The sequence below is a fragment of the Eubalaena glacialis genome, chromosome X (assembly GCF_028564815.1).
Source record: "Eubalaena glacialis isolate mEubGla1 chromosome X, mEubGla1.1.hap2.+ XY, whole genome shotgun sequence".
Lineage (NCBI taxonomy): Eukaryota > Metazoa > Chordata > Mammalia > Artiodactyla > Balaenidae > Eubalaena > Eubalaena glacialis.
Genome location: NC_083736.1, coordinates 38409192 through 38419794, shown reverse-complemented (window position 1 = coordinate 38419794; position 10603 = coordinate 38409192). Strand labels below are relative to the sequence as shown.

Below are 10603 nucleotides of genomic sequence, written 5' to 3'. Positions count from 1 at the left end.
GCTCAGTGTGAGAGGCCATCATAAAGAGAAGATGTGAGGAGAGGATTCCAGGGGGTCTTGTCACATTCCTTTCTTAGAGTGACTTCCCTATTTCTTTACAGAAGCTTCTTAGCAGGTGTCATAAAGACATTCAGGGCAAGGTTATCAAAATCAGACCTAACTAACTCTGTGACCTTCGGCCAACAACTTAATCTTTTCTAAGCCTTAGTTTTTTTGTTTGTAGAAATGGAAAAATGCATTCTACAAACAACAAAACTGGAACATAACAAGTGTTATGTTTACATAACACCTGGAACATAACAAGTGTTATGTTTACCCTGGAACATAACAAGTGTTCAATGACAGTTAGCTTTGAAAAAAAATAGAACACCTTTTGATTAATTTTGTTTTAGTGAATATCTCACACTTGGCTAAGTACTGCTTGGAAAACGAAGGTGAAAATGACAGAGACTCTGCTCTCGGTAAATATTTTTTCAGGAGTGTGCATTTAAACTTTGAATGCTGTACAGTGGATTTGAATTACCATAATTAATTTCCTGATTTGACATTATACACAGAGAAAAGCATTTGGAAGAACTTAGCCTTTCTTAAAACTACCTGTAATTTGATCAAGAAGAAACCATTTTAGTAGAGTGTGAAATTCTTGTTTAAAATTTTGTCAAGGGGGGAATTTGAATCCTTGGTAGAGGAACTGACTGGTGAAGAGGAAGTTATGTAATCCCTGGTAAGAGCCTGTCGCCAGAGCTGAGGACAACGGAGGGAGGGAGGCAAGAGGACTGAGCCTAGTCTGTCGTGTGTCTCAACTGCACGGAGACAGATTTCACAAAGCTTATAGAAACTTGCACGCATGTTTCTGGTGATCTGAAATTCTAAAAAGGAAAGGGCAATCCAGGAAGAATGGCAGGCTGCCAAAAATGGAGCTGATAATGCAATGTAGATGACCAGGAAGAGGAGAAGGGCCCCTGGAGAGGGACCTGTGTTGTGTGGTCACATAGGGAACTGGCTGAGGCTCAGGTAGAAACATCTCATAGCCACTGATGAAAGTGAGCTGAGGCATGACAGGTGACACGATTTTGAGAGCTCAGACAGCTGAAATGACTTTAAAGGTCACAGAGTTTTTGTTTTGTTTTTTTTTTCTTCTCCATTGGTATATTTTAAACTCCATTAGGGTTAGGAAACAAGTCTGTTTTATTTGCCTCTGTGTACCAAGTGTTTAGCACAATAAATGCTGTTGAATGAAAAAGGGAATTTAGTAGAAAAGTATGTAAAGTCCTACATGTGGATATTAAAATAAACTATTCAAGTACAGGAAGGGCTTTAGCTACATGAACAGAAACACAATTGCAATTGACTGCAGTTGCTGTGCCCGCAGTGTGACGTGGCTGCAGCAAAAACTAACCTGTCTTTGGTTGACTTCATACCTATGGAGTGTCTTAAACGAAGATTGTCACTACTAATTGGTACTGTCCTAAGCTGGTAGGGTTCCACCTGGAATACAGTGTTTCATCCTCAGCAGCACACTTAAAAAAGGCCACAGAGCCAGTGGGGGGGAAGAGCCCAAATCATGTCAGAGGAGCAAGTGGAAGGAAACAGGCACCTGGAGATGTGAACACTTTCAAGGCCATGGAGAAAAGGATTTCACCTCCTGATGTATGTCTTCCGAAAGCAGAAGAAGGACCAGTGAGTAAAAATGCAGAGACAGATGTTGCCTGCTTTTAAGGAAATGCTTTTTTAGAATGAAACAATCTATTTGGGGAGGCAATAAGGTTTTACCACGGAAGATTTTTTGAGACTACCACAGTTGGATACTTTGTAGAAGAGACTCTCAGTGGCTCTCAATCCTGGCTGCATATTAGAATCCTCTTGAGGGCTTTTTAAAGATACCAATGCCTGGCTCCATCCCCAGATCTTCTGATTTAATTGGTCTGGAATGGGCTCCAGGCAATGGTTTCCTTTAAAAGCTCCTCAGGGGATTCTAGTGTGCAGTCAGAATTGAACCCTTGAGCTAGATGACTGAACCAGTAACTAATATTTATTTAGCATTTGCTGTGTACCAGACAGTGTGTTAAGCACATTTATATTATTTCATTTACATAATCCTTATAATAACTTTGTGAGGTAGGTATTAATGAAAGATAAAGATGTTATGATCGTTACCCATGACCACACAGCTCTTAAATGTCTGTACCCAAGTTGAGACTCAGATCTGTCTAGCTTTTAGAGCCCATGATCCTTTTCACCAAACCTCACTCCTCCTAATCACATATGATCAGCATTTTCTTTATTAATGATGAGTTCTGTCAGCGGCATTTTGACATGATTCCTTTAGCATTATCCACATTAGCGATTTTAAGAAAAGATTGTCATCTAGCTTTACCTCTCTGGATGAGGTACTAACCTTTTTATTTGCTATGTCCATTATAGTAAGTAAGTCAGTCCAGAGTTTACAGAATCACAAATCATTCATCAGAATGTTCAGCATATCCCCCAGAGCATATCTTTTCAAACTTATTTCTAGGCCTGATTGTCATAATCAAGATGTTTCTAGAAAGCCATTAGCGCAAAGCACGTAGCCTGAAACCATTTGCCTCAGCTCTAATCTGCAAATAAAATAAATAAATAATAGTTGTACAAGATCACCAGTAAACCTTTCTGGTTTTGCTTTATTTTCAAGCTCAAAGAGAACAATGTATTTGTTTAAACAGTAGTAGTAGCTGTCATTTAGAACCCTGTATTGAATGGCTAGTGTTCAGTCATTTATTAACAAATTAACAGATTAGATTCTGTTTGGAACTTAATGGCTGATTTCTGCCTCCTTTACAATGTGTCAATCACTTGCTGTTCCTAGGGCCATTTACTGATGTTTTAAAAACTACTTACTTGATTTGTTACGAATGGCCAGTGAAGATAAGAAACAAACCGCTGCATTCACATAGGGACCAGTTTCCCAGGGGACATTAGTTGTGACTGGTGTGAAGTGGTCACAGTGGTTTTCTGATAGTAGATGGTTAATGGTTTTTAATGTTGTTACTTGACAAATCCTGAAGTTCCGCAACCCTGTATTAGTGCTGCATTGTACCCACCAGCACCACCCTCCCCTTGCCTGTAATTTTTCAGCTGGCTCCTACAGGAGCTTCTGTATTAGAGGGCAGGACCCGACAGATTCCACTGTGGCCTCCAATGAGCAAAAGCTTTTTAAATGCAGTTTGGGTATGTTTGTGAAAACATCACATTGCTATGTTAAAATACATACCTAGTTGGCAGTGGTAGCAGCTGTTTACATTTGTAGTTTGACTTGATAATCACTGAATCATTCAGGCCATGCTTTAAAAATTGCACTAATTTCTGCATACAAAGTGAAAATTGAAAGCATGTTACTTTGGAAAGAATATTATTAGTAGTACATTAGCTTTTGTTTTCAATTTAACTGTGGCTAAAACATTTTTTAATTTTAGGTGAATTCACTAAAGTGTATTTTGCTTTTTCTTTTCTCTAATATTCACCATATTAACTTCTGAAACACGAAACTTAAAATTTAATAGGTCTGGTAAATTACCATAAAATAGAAATCATGTAATAAAGAAAATACTATTATTGAAAATAGGGAGTCAGCATAACTTAATAAAGTTAATAAGTTACAGATCACTTATAATACACTGGAAATAAAATTTGTTGCATATGAAAATAACTTTTAATTGATTCAAGTAGATCTGCAAGTCTTTGTGGCAGTATACAAAATACAGTATAAACAATGTGACAGTATTGATAGTATGAGCGTAAATATCTCATGTCCTAAAGTACTTCAAGTAACTAAGAAGACAGCCTCATTTTAAGTCAAGTCACGGCAGAGGTATCATTCAGTTTACTCAGGTTTCTAGAAGCAAAGTGTTGCTAGTCACCATGAAGCAGGTTTCATTTATATTACTCAGATAATCAGAATGTAACTTAAAAAACAGATCATTTATGCAGTTGAAATCAAGGCATACTCACAGTTCAGGCTCTCTTGAAGTAAAAGGAGCTGAACCCCAAGATTCCCTAGACACAGAGACTCGTCTTGGTGTGTCAGCTGGGTTCCTCCATCCGGTTGTGGTGCAATTGGTTGGGGTTGTCTTTTTATTTTTTATATTTGCATGTGGTGGTAGGTGTGTTTTTTCTCTTTTCTTTCTTTTTCCAATATGACAACCCTTAGACTCCTTGTGAAAATATTTTAAAAAACCCTACCACTATGCAACAACTTTATCTTTAAGCTTAATCAACACTTAACTTTAAGAAAATATTTATATCTTTTCTATGAATACCTTCCACTTTGACAATTGTGAAAAGTTTTCCCTCCTCCCCCCGCATAAAGTTTATAAATTCTAAGCAGAAATATGCATTTTTTTGTTTTTCCTAACTAATGATACATAATATGCTATATGTACTTTTAAAGCACAAGCATTTAATTTCTCTTTCTTTCTGGATTCATTTTAGAAACTAACAGTCACATAAAATGGCATTCCTGTGTCAACAAAAAATTGGTATTTTCCATTGGCACTTGCCATCTACCCCTACAAGGATTAAATCATGTGCTGCTGCAGCTGCTGACTTTGAACACGCCCTGAAAGGAGTTCAGGTGGAGAGCAGAAATGAGGCCCTCTGTGCTCTGGGAAAAACTGGCAGAACAGGTCTTCAGATAGTTAGATATTTTCAGGAGCTGATTTTATGAGCCCAATTCTTGCCTCTCCTCATATGTAGAGAAGCACTAAAATCCTTCATGGTGACGTCTGCTCCTCGTGACCAGCAGTAACCTGCACGAGACTAGCAGAAACCTTCTGTAAAAAATATGTGCTTGATTGCACGTATTCCCCCTTCACCAAAATCACTGACCTTCCCCCCTGTCTCTTTGGAGCAGTTTCTCAGAGCTATCTGGGATGCTGTCTCCCAGGCTGCAGTCTTCATTTTGCCCCAAATAAAACTTAACTCGCAACTCTCACGCTGTGCATTTTTTTTTAAGCCGACACATGTGTTGCATTATAGTAACATGAGTAATGAATTATTTTATTATTTAATTTTTAAAAGGTTTATTTGATCTCTGTGTTATTTTAGTATATTTTCATGTATTCCCTTAAGACCTTGGATTTATTTTCTAAAACAATCTTATAATTTTAGGATTAGCTGAAATTTGTGATAGTATTCTCTCCTTTTTAGCACCATGATGAACTCTCCCAAGTAAATTAAAATATCTCCTATATTTTAAAGAAAATAATGAAGTAATTCTGCAGGGGTTTTTTTTGGTCCTAGTCCAATATTTAACCACTATCTGTCCACCTATGTAACTGTTGGCCCTGCAGTTTAATGTTATTTCTTCTTTTTTGTTGTCATCTGAAATGAAGAAAAGTTAGTTATTATCCTCCCCATAATTGTTACCCTGTAGCTTTGTTTACTTTACACTAAATAATATTTAACTCATTGGGCTTTATCTAACATTCTAATTATTTCTGGGTACATACACTCTTCTAAACATCATATTCTCCAGAGCTTTTACTTTGTTATAAATATGACACATGGGACAGAATATTTTTAAATTACCAGAATAAAAATATTTTGTAGCTCTTACTTCACTCTAGAACTTCTGAGAAGGAAGATGATTACTGTATTGGTCTAGGAGGAATTTGTGTGTGTGTGTGTGTGTGTGTGTGTGTGTGTGTGTGTGTTGTTAAAAAAACACATAACATTAAATTAACTATCTTAACTATTTTAAAATGTACAGTTCAGTAGTGTTAAATATATTTATATTGTGCAAGTATACTTATATTGTTATATTTATACTTTATAAAGTATATTTATATTGTTCAGTAGTGTTAAATATACTTATTGTTGTGTTTATATATAGAAATTTTTCATCTTGCCAAACTGAAACTCTGTGTTCACTAAACATTAGCCCCCTCTCCCTCTTCCCCTACCCTTGGCAACTACCTTTCTACTTTCTATGATTTTTGACTACTCTAGGTAATTCATTTGAGTCAGATCGTACAGTATTTGTCCTTTTATGACGGGCTTATTTCGTTTAGCATAATATCCTTGAGGTTCACCCATGTTGTACCGTGTGACAGGATTTCCTGCTTTTTCAAGCTACATAATATTCCATTGTATGTATATACCATATTTTCTTTATCCATTCATCTGTCAGTGGACATTTGGGTTGCTTCCACCTCTTGACTATTGTGAATAATGCTGCAATAAACATGGGTGTGCAAATATCTTTTCGGGATCCTGGCCGGATTTATTTAAATGACTAAATAGTGTTTATCTATTATATGTTCTATTTCATAAAATCTAATATAAAATTGTTATCATGCTAGCTATTTTTCCACACCTAAGCCATCCCTTTTCAAAACACTGATTCTGTTTTAATCTTCAGTTCCCTGATGACCCTACTGTGACCAGATTTGAATGTAAGCTTTTCTTAGTTCTTCCTTTATATGAGCTTTTTCCTGTTCATTCTGAACTTTCTGCTTTTTGTTTTGGTGTTCTCAGCTTATTCCCATACATCCTCTTCTACTCACCCTTCCCCTTCCTCGAACTCTGTTGATATCTTAGCTTTTTATTTATACAAAAGATAGAAGTAGAAAAGAAGAAATAAACAAATATGCTTGTGTGGTGCCATCCATTTATGATATTACCGGCCTCTCTTTATCTAGATCCCAACCCTTGTTAAATTCAGCTCACCACCCGCTCCAGGCCTGAACCTCACCAGCTAAAATGAGGACTGCTGGGTACAAACACAGAATAGTGCTGATTGGTCTCGCTTCAAACTCATGACCACAAACCTCGAGTGGGCCCCTGTGCTGCCAACAGTCCTGCTATATTTCCTTAGTCTGGTGGTTCTCAGAGCATGGCTCCTAGACCAGTAGCATCAACATCACTCAGAACCTTGTTAGAGATGCACATCCTTAAGCTCATCCCAGACCTTATGAGTCAGAAACTCTGGGGATGTAGGCCAGCAGATCTGTGTGATTATGATACTAAAGTTTGCCAACCACTGTCTTAGTTCATTTTCATGTTCTTTGAAAACCCGTTTCACACCTTCACTCTTCTGCCAACGACCCCCTCTCCTTCCTCACTCCCACCTGCTGATCACTTTTTATTTCAAGTAAATGGAAAATAGAAGTGCTCAGAAGAGAACTTCCTCATCTTCTTACATCCACATCTGCCTGCATCTACAGGTGCCCCTGTATCCTGCCTTCTTTGCTGTCACTAGGGCCAACACCCTTCCCACTTGCATATTATATCCCATCCCCTTTCTCTTCTGGGGTTGTTTTTTCCTTTCTACAGGATCTTTCCCGTCAGCGCGCAAATGTCTCTCTTTAAAAAAACAAAACAAAAAAACAAACCTCCCTGAAGATGTCTAGGTAATGCTATGGAGTCATCTAATGCACGTGTTGTTATGTGAAAATTTTGAGTATTTGTATGTATTGTCTCATTTTCAAAACAAAACCAAACAATGGAAGGATAAACCAGAAACTAATGCCAATGAGGTGAGAGAAATTGGGCACGAGGAGAGGGGACAAAAGCTAGGCCTCTCTGAAAGGTATTTGTTTATGGTTTTGCCTTTGGAACTTTGTGTACATGTTTTGTATAATTAAAACACCAAATTAAGTCAAAATCTAATTAAAACAAATTGGCCTCACTATGTAACAAATTGAAAGTATAACCACAAGGAGAATTCTTTTAAGTGACTTTAAAATAGGGTGGGTTGTTTTGTTTTGTTTTCATTTTACATAATTTTAGATTTACAGAAAAGTTATTGTACAAGAAAAGTACAAGGAATTCCAGACACCTTTCGCTCAGATTCCCCATATGTTAACATTTTACCTTTTGTAGTTAGTAAGTATCCTGTGGGGAGCTACTCTGAGATTATACAAACATCCTGTCACTCTTCAAGCTTTCACCCACTAGTTTAGAACCCTTTGCTGGTTCTTATCTGACTCAGTTATTACAATGATAACTGCCAAATAGTGATTTTCTAATGCCAGAATTTCTTCTACATTTATGAATTGATTCTCTACTTAAAGGAAAGCTTTTCCTTCTCCCCATTCATTTACTTATTTATTTATATCAGCATAGACTCATGAATTCTTACTTTGTTGAATAGTAAAACAGTATTTTGATACATCTCTGACAAAAAGAATCACGAAGAAATCCTAAACAGCATACAGTGGTTTTGTTGTTACTGGTAATGGAAATGTTGTTATTTTGAAACTTTTATACACATACATTAAAGGAAAAAGCAAATGAATGATTATGTTAATGTCATTAGGTACCAACATTATCTGACAAAATCGAAGAAGTAAAATTAAAAACTATAATTGAGTAGGAAGAAGCATCAGTATGAATTGGTGATTTATTTTTTTTCCTTCTAAAAAATATGTAATTTTTAGCTATGTCCACTTGAAGAGTCGAAGCAGCGATAACCTAATAGCAATACTATACCTAATATCCATATTGTGGATTTAAATACCTTTACCCACTAAACAGAAATGGGGCTGTTTGGAGAAATGGCCAGTTCCAATTCTGGGGCAAGAAATGAACAAGACAAGCCTTGAACACCTTGTGCCTGAAAGCAAGGAAGTTATCAGACTCCTAGAGTCTTACAAAAGGACGTAAAAGCTGACTTAAGTAGGGGCTCTCACTGGCCAAAAACGGACAATTCGAGCATCAAAATGAATAATGACTGCGATTGATTAAAACACATCAAAAATATTAAAAATCTATAAATCATTGTAGACAACCGCAGAAGCCTCCTACCTGGTCTCCTTTCTTCCACTCTTGTGCCCTTGCAATCTCTTCTCCACGCAGCAGCTCAAGTGATCCTTTCAAAACCTAAAACTCATCTTAATGCTCTCCTGCTCAAAACTTTCCAGTGGTTTTCCATCTTGCTCAGCCTAAAACCCAGAGTTCTGGCCTTGACTTCAAAACCCTAGACCATAGGGTCTTTGATCATCTGAATCGCGTTTCCCACCACTCTTCCCTTTGTTCATTCCTTTCCCAACACACTGGCTTCTTTACTCTTCTCCAAACATACCAACCCCCTTCGTGCCTCTGGGCCTTTGTACTTATTATCCTCCACACCAAGATCTTGCTTCCATGTGGCTTGCTCTGCGACTTCATTCTGGTCTGTGTTCACATATTACCCTATTAGAGAGGCCTTCTCTGACACCCCTTCCCTTACTAAATAGCAGCTCCCTAGTCTTCAAACCTATGACACCTACTTCCCTACCAGCCTAATTTTACCTCATAGCACTTAACACTACCTAGTCTTGTATTCATTTACGTATGTTGGTTTCTTTGTTTATTCTCTATCTTAAGTTCCAATTTTATGATTTATCTCACTTAAGGGTTTGTTGAGAGTGACTGAATCCACGCTCTGATGGATACATAGATCTCAGTGTAACATTAACTTAAGCATAAATATAGTCAACAAACTATATAAAGTGTGTACTCTGGGATTCTGATTTAAGCTTCTACTACTCCTTCCTAAGAAGGTGATGAAGACACTGGCCAGGAGACCCTGTCTGGGTCTAGTTTGTATTTTCTTCTTCTGCATCATGGCCATCCTTTTCTAGGCTGGTTCATTTGCTGTGCCCCACACTAGAATCATGCTAGGGCTATTGCTGTTTTCTTCAGGTCTGTTGTCATTGATCTCTATTTGAACCAGCTGAAAGTTCTCATTGCGGGAGAGCACTCTTTATCAGTTGGTTTCTATAGAGGTTTGCTTGTTCTTCCATAGACCCTTCTGGCTACTTTGTGTCTTCCTGCAGTTTGCTCACCATTCATGTACACTTGCTTTTTCTCTCCTCTCTTTCTCTAACTCATACACACTCATACATACATTTATGTTCAAGGGCTCATCTTTCTTTGTGCTAGACTGTATCGTAAAGGTCTTTAAACAGCCTTGGACAAAAAGTAACTTCCAAAGTGGAACCCTGATGCTTTCATTGGGCAGAGTAAGGATCCCTCCCACTTTTGCGTATCCATCATCACACATCTCTCCGGGTGTACCAGCTCAAGAGTTTTATTGCACAGGTCTCTTCATGCCCACTCTCATGTAGGCTAAACCTGAACTAAAACTGTGTCATTTTATGTATGAGCAAGTATAGGACAGAATAAAAAATACTTTTATCTTCCAAGCCTGAAGAGGCTTGCCTTTTTCACTAACTGGCATTTTAAGAACAGGTCATAGCATATGTAATGTTAGTCATGTTGGAGAGCATAGTATTTGAGCAGAGACCAAAGTTCCCTACAATTAAATGCTTTCCTGACACCAGCCCCAGCAAGGTCCCAGAAAGAGGCTGATGCAGAGGACAAACTCCTACAAAGAAACTCTCATTGTGACCACAAAGCATATGATTCTTAGCCCTGGTCAAGCAGCTACTCCTCGGGGAGTTTGTCTTTACCCTGGACTAGAGGCCAGCCAAGTATTCTCCTTTCCCCCTTCTCCTTTCTCACCTCCCATTTCCACAGAGAGGAAGGGCAGGTCCAGAGAAAAGACCCCAGGAAGAGCATTGAATTCCCCAGGAGCCAGGCTCAGTTAAAGGCATTAAATCTGACTCTTCTTACTTGG

At 37.9% G+C, this 10603-nt stretch overlaps 1 protein-coding gene across 8 annotated transcripts in view; it reads left to right on the top strand.

Annotated features, from left to right (window-relative positions):
* The window catches only part of CASK (calcium/calmodulin dependent serine protein kinase), a 414851-nt gene that overhangs the window by 269591 nt on the left and 134657 nt on the right, over positions 1-10603 (top strand). The gene's annotated exons all lie outside the window — the stretch shown is intronic.